Below are 7,393 nucleotides of genomic sequence, written 5' to 3' on the forward strand. Positions count from 1 at the left end.
TATATATATATATATATATATATATATGTGTGTGTGTGTGTGTGTGTGTCTGTGTGTATGTGTCTATGTTTATGTGTGTGTGAGTGTAAGTGTGTGTGTCTGTGTGTGTTTTTACACTAAAGGATTGATACAGAAGAGGCAGTGTAACTCGTAGCTTTATTTAGCACAACAATCGTTTCGGCTTCCTTCTGCTCTGCTGTCTAGAGTGTGTGGGACACTTTAATAACATCAGATGCAACGCACAATGCAGAAAGCCTCATCAGGTGGCGCAACATGCTTCAAAATATATGACTTCGTTCCTAGTTATATGTTGGTGTTGCGATACTTCATTTTAATGTCTCCCTTCTACACCTTAAATATAAATTTCATTTTTATTTTATTCTTGTCTTTGTAAATCATTTTATTATATATGCAAGTGTTCTTCATTTTAAACCAACTTCCTCGTGTGTACGAGCAGCGAAGCGAACTACAACTATCAAAATGTAGTCTAATGGAAATAAGCCAAAGAGAGATGAAAAACGAGATACCTTTCCACAAGTCGACTGATCAAACACATCTGCACCTGTGAGGTACCACAACTATTAGTCATCTCATACGCATAGCATCGGTGCAAGATGGGTCTAAATAATCGTAGTGAATAATAAAGAGACTTGTGAATTCCATTTCCTTTATTAACGCTACGGGTATGAAGGAAGTCCTCGTGTAATTACAGTGGTATTTATATCCATACTGTCGGTGACATCAAGGGGCCGAATACTGTGCGTGGGCCTTAAACGGCATCCTAAAAGGGCTATACCCAAATTTTAAATTATGAAACACACACACGTACACACACACGTACACACACACGTACACACACACGTACACACACAGACACACACACACGCACACGTACATATATACATATATACATAAAAACATATATATCTAAATATGCAATGTTAACGTATGATGAGTCTGTTTATAGCTGTTACCGGTTAGTTTATGTTGAGCAGATGAGATATATTGTGATGCATATTGATGTATATACATCGACATATGTATATACATATACAGGGTGTCCACAAAGTCTGGGTACCTGAAGTAAATAAAATCATTACATAAACAAGTAAATATAAGAAATAATAATTTCTTAAAGTATGTGTTTATCCCCATGCCGGTATATGGAGTAAATAAAATCATAACATAACCAATCAAATATAAGAAATCATAATTTCTTAAAGTATGTGTTAATCCCCATCTACCCAGACTTTCTGGACACCCTGTATATCGATGAGACTAAAGCCAACACACACACGCACGCACACACACACGCACACACACACTCACTCACACAAACACACACACACACACACACACACACACACAAACACACTCATAATTTCACACATACAAGCACAAACTCATAATCGTGCAAACATACATGCATATAATGTGCATACATACATTACAATTATACATATATACATTCGTACATACATAAATGTACATACACACATATATAAATATTATGTATTCATGTATGTATTCAAGTATATATGCATGCATATATGTATATACGTATGTATATTTTTATGTATCTATGGTTGTAAACGAATTTGAAGTGAACATAATTAATGCGTTTGAAATGTGAGTGTATAGGAATGTTACGAGACTCTTAGAAGGATTACATGAGGAATTAATGGATATTATATCATGTAGGTGAAAGTCTACAAGTCTTGAACACTGAGAAAAAAACAAAAGCACATCTGTTATGGCCATATTCGAAAAACCGGCTGATTGGAAAACATTACTATTTCAGGAAGTGTAGAGGGCCGCAGTTTAAGGGGCGAGCAAGGAAGATACTGGAGAGAAAATATCAAGTGCTGGCTCAAGGGCCGAGGAAGCTGGAGAACTTCCACTTAATCGAGACGACTTCCCTTGTAGTGTCAGTTGTGCACTGCAGTCGTACGACATATGGCGACGGCGACGACGACGTCTCTGCCTTGAGCGATGAACGCCGTTCAGTCCAGGGGTTCTCGACCACTTTCTATCTATAGACTCCTCTCATTATAATGTTTTTATTTGGTGGACCCCCATAGCCATTCGATGCTTAAAAACTATATTTACTAAATTTCCTACTTTGTTTGTCGTACATTAACTTGTGTAGGTCGAACTATGTAAAATGCTAAAGAAAGAAACCTGGCTGCCTCCTTTACAGTAAAATGTTTTTAGGGGTCCTTAAATTAATATTACACATCTCCAATTTAGTATTTTGTTTCGTGAACCCCCAAACATGTCAAGGGCCATATGGACTCTTGTTGAGAACCACTGGTTTAAGCGTTCAGTGTTGTGTCCTCACAAAAACTACGAGTATTTTATCATTGAGATCCCACCCGTCCGCAGCTCGAACAGCACGAGATGTCATCCTGAAGTTAGAATGATAGATATGCTGGTAGCAGTAGTGAGAGAAAGACAAGAATCGGCTTACCGAGAGGACTGCTATCGTATTTATCGAACCAGAGATAATTCTAACTTTGGCAAAAGGCCAACAGTTTTGAGGAGAGGGAGATGTCGATTATATTGCCCCCAGTGCTTTATTGGTAGCAATTTTATCGACGCGGAAATGATGAAAACCAACATTGACACTGGCGGCATTTGAACTCAGAACGTAAAAAGCTGGAAGAAAAGGCATTACGCGTTTTGTCCAGCGCGATAACAAACCTGCTTGTTGGCCTTTCTTGAGCCATTAATATTTATTTCAAATGTTAACACAAGACCAGTAATTTTGAATGGAGGATGCTCCCATGCTGAAATAATTCTTATTTTATCAAATCCCACGAGATGGACGGCAAATTTGACATAGACTGCATTTGAATTTACAGCTTAAAGAGATGGAAATATTCCGAGAACTCCCACCCCTTATCGAATTAGTAATAATTATATCTACAATAATCAAAAGGTCGGACATTTTGGTAAAGGGAGTTAAGCAATACCATAGACCCGGGTGCTCAGCTGGTACTTCAAAAGGATCAAACACAAAATCAACCAGGGTGCAAATTTATCCAGATAGTAAAGAGTCGGAAAAATGCCAGTAATAATAGACAAAAGAATCAAAATTTACCTTGGCCGGATTTGAAATTATTTCGAATGAAATTACAACAAATCAACGTAGTGGCGACGGAACGACTTGGCTGTGTTGCATCATATTCATATTAATTAACAAAATATTGTTACTGTCGATTGCACAATTTTGCAAATTCGGCAGAGCAACTCATTTCTGTCAGAGTTTATGAATAATATGACCTTTTATAAGGTAATGTTCGCTCAATTGTTAGTAAGTGATTAATCGATCTCTGATCAAGTGTTAACAACGCGGCAATTAGTCAAACCCAGCTTACTTTTATTCTCCATACTCCCCAAAAAATCCTTCATTTTGTCGACAAGTGACTAATTGTTATGCTCTTCACTACAAAAATATCTTACTGCTTCCCTTACATTTCTTTATATATATATATATATATATATAGATAGATAGATAGATAGATAGATAGATAGATAGATAGTTTGATGAATTAATAAATGGATGAATTGGCAGACAGGCCGTTTGGCAGTCTGACACATAGATAAGTAGATAGACAGACAAATAGGAGTGAGTAACTATACGCATAAAAACATGCATCCCATAAATAATGCGGGCTTTTTGTAATTCTTTTGTTTTCAAAATCAAGATAAACAAAGATCATTTTAAATTTAAAATACCCTCCTTCATTTTCTACAATGCACTTCTATCTAACCGGTCGACTTGCAAGGCCCTTCTTCCAAAATTCACTTGTTACTCACGAAAAATACCCCTCCCGTACTGTTCTGACCCCGTCTACAGAGTTCATATCTTATCCATCCAAAGGAATTTGAAAACTGCGGAAAAAACGATAGACAGATGGGGAAATGTTCGGAGAGTACGGTCGATGGAGCATCGGTTGCCATTCAAACTACTCCAGCCTTTCGAATGTCATCTACGCAGCATACATAACTTTATCGATGACGATACATCTGTCTACTTATACAATACATACATAAATAGAGAGAGACAGGGAGCAAGATATATATATATATATACATTACACACACACACACACACACACACACACACACACATATATATATATATATATATACATTAGTTTAATATTTTATTCCTGATTGTTATGATCTTTGCAGCTGGAAACATCCGCGCCTTAACACGAAGCGAAGGCCAACCACGTTGGTATTGCTGTACTGAAATGCATCTTTGTTGCAAATGATAAAGAAGAGAGTATGTATATATATATGCGTATTTTATTTTGTGAGGTGTTTATATATACATGAGCATCTGTAAATTTATAAATGTGCATTTGCGTTGCTTTCGCGTGTGTGTATGTGTTTGTGTGTGCGTGCGCGTGCATTCATGTATTTATGCATGTATGTGCAAGTATGTATATTTTACTAACGGATCAATAATTAGTTCACGTAGGATTTTAGTAAATGGAGTCAATTTTGTGACCTTTCATTGTAATGTCAAACAAAGCATATTTGAATGGTTAATCAGTTCCATTGACCATTTTCCTGAAAAATATTGCCGGCAGCTAGCTGGACCTAGGCAATGTCAAAGAAAGTCTTTCTTCACAGATTCGCTGTTTCGACAGTGTTTGAGCACTGAGGCTACGTTCATGTGTTACAAACCTTACGCGTTTATTTTGTATTTAAATGCAATAAAGAAAAATCTGAGAAATCTCAAGTTCTTCTCCATCAACCAAACTAAATAAAACTATTCTACGCAATGGAGCAAATGTATGTTGTGGAGTAGAGATATCTAATTGACTGCCCTATTAAAACTACAACTAATATATGAATTTCGTTTTCGTATTTGACTTCTTGATTTGAACTCGCAAGTTGGAACATATATTGTTGTATCTCTTGGGGATCATTATGCCAATAATAAACATGCAGCATAATTTTAGGATTATTAATTAAGTGATTAAATATTGAACCAATTAATTAATCGATTGTTTTATTAAATGATCGTTCAAGCAATCAGGCATGGTTTGTGAAAGTAATTTTGTCATTTCTTGACAACATGAACGACTTGCCCTCTCTACTCCGACCGAGTCTGTTTCAAGTCTGTCTTTATTTAAATGTTTATCGGAGACTGTGTTCTGGCTAAACATTTTATGTTTTTTTTTTCTATTAGCACAGTAAGGTAAATAATTAAGCTTATCAATAAAGGAAAGCTCGAAACTTAATCAATGGCTATTAAATATCCCCCAACCATATACAAGGCTTTTTAACAAAATCACACCCTACCGGCCTTAAATCTCTTGTTATGGTATACTGGACAGAAGATATATCAGAACCAGAACAAAATAGGTTGTCGCAAATGAAATGTATTTCATCCAAGATCTCCTCTTATAGTGCTACGCTGAGGATGAAAATCAAATGTGCACTTCAGTTTAGCATTGTTCATAGCGCATCGCATTTTGTACACGATTTACAACATAGCCTTATATAACTTGATTCAATGAATATGGTTTTATTTTATTTATTTTTTACGAGATATATTTCATTTTTACATAACTAAGATTGTACAGCCCTTCAAAGAAGTATCTCTTGTAACTAAGCGGAATAAGGGCATTTGCATTCTCATTTAATAATACAATTTACTTTAATAGTCATCGTGATATTTTTTATTTTATTTTAATCTATAATATATATATTTAACGATGGTGCATCAGCATGGCCGCTGCTCTGAGCTGAAACTATAAAAAATATATATATATTGTCACAAGAATTCTGCAATTTTCATGTTTATCAAAATGTTTCTCTCTTCAAATTATTTATTCGAACGTGCAATGGAGCTCAAATTAGAAGACTTATCATCAATGTCATGGTTACTATTTAATTTTATTTATATTGTGTCTCTGATAAAATTACATATGCAAAATTAAAACAAACTTCTACTTAATATTCATAGCGATATTAATCTTTAAAATAATGTAATGAAATCTCCAGGTATATGTACATTTGCATACAGAAAGTTTGTCTCTCACTCACCCTCTGTCTTTCTCTCCTTCTTTCTCATTCACACAATATATGTTTATATATAATATTTGGAATGATAATATTACAATTTTTAAAAGAAATATAATTATATTCAGACAATGTCTATGAGTGTGCGCACCCGCAGCGGCACATACGTGTGGTTGTGCTTCTCTTTGTAGCAGTATTCTTATTTACATTTTAATGAATGCATTCAAACGCAAAATATCTAATTCAACAAATTCTTATAGTTTATACGCATCAAGTATTTAGACTTGATAAAACTGATAAATATATATGAAACTAGTTGTTTACGTAATAAGAATCTAGAAACTTCGAGAGGAATAAAATAAATTGCTTTTGACAGTGAAACTCAGCATATGTAGAAGTATAAGTAATTAGGTATAGAATACTGCATTACAAAAACAACCCTTCGATGAAATATAGCCGAAGACTACCCAACGGTCAGTTCCACTGTTATATATGATTTACTTCAACAAGTAACTGTAACATAATCACATTTACACGTTTGGAAACAGAAGATGTTTAATAGCTAAGTCTATATTTCAAACAACACAAAGTATTGACGATTCCACAATAATTTCCTGCCTAATAAACCATATATTAAGTTTAAACTGTTTTGGGAGTAAAATGTACATGTTATTCCGACTGACATCTCTTAAATATTTCGCAAATCTTGAGAGAAACAATATGTCTTAATTTTCAAATTGATTTCATTAACAGAAATGTTTTGACAGTTCTTTACATACGGGTTTGATAAGCCTGAAGGAAAAAATAAAACTCTCCTGTAAAGTAATGAAATATAGTCGAGCTGCTTGCTTCATACTCACTTCTTGCTGACTATATACATACTGATCTTAGAAATTTCCTGTTATAGTGCGTGAACTAAACTGACTTAATTTTCTGAACAACTATTGATGCAGTTAAGTGGTGGTATCTCATCTGGCTGTATATGATATACAAAAACGTACACGGAAAATACTTACCTTTGTATTCTGAGAAGTTCAAAATTGTGCTTAGCAGGTAAATGAATACATATTTTTTCCGGTTAAGTTAGTGGAATTATATAGAAATAGAAATCGAAATTGCATTATAGTGAAGAAAAATATATGCCATAGTAGTGTGCCTCAAGACTACAGTTCACGAAGGCGCAATCTATCCTGGTTTTCAGAACGGTTTGGATTAGAAGCACTGGACTTATCTCAACTAAACAGAAACATCCTAATTTTAGGATGAAGAATTTTAGGATGAATTCTCGGATGAATATTAGCGTTACACTTGAAACTCAGAGTATTAAAATTTTGAATCAAACTGTTTT

This window comes from Octopus bimaculoides, chromosome 4 (genome assembly GCF_001194135.2).
Source record: "Octopus bimaculoides isolate UCB-OBI-ISO-001 chromosome 4, ASM119413v2, whole genome shotgun sequence".
Taxonomy (NCBI): Eukaryota; Metazoa; Mollusca; class Cephalopoda; order Octopoda; family Octopodidae; genus Octopus; species Octopus bimaculoides.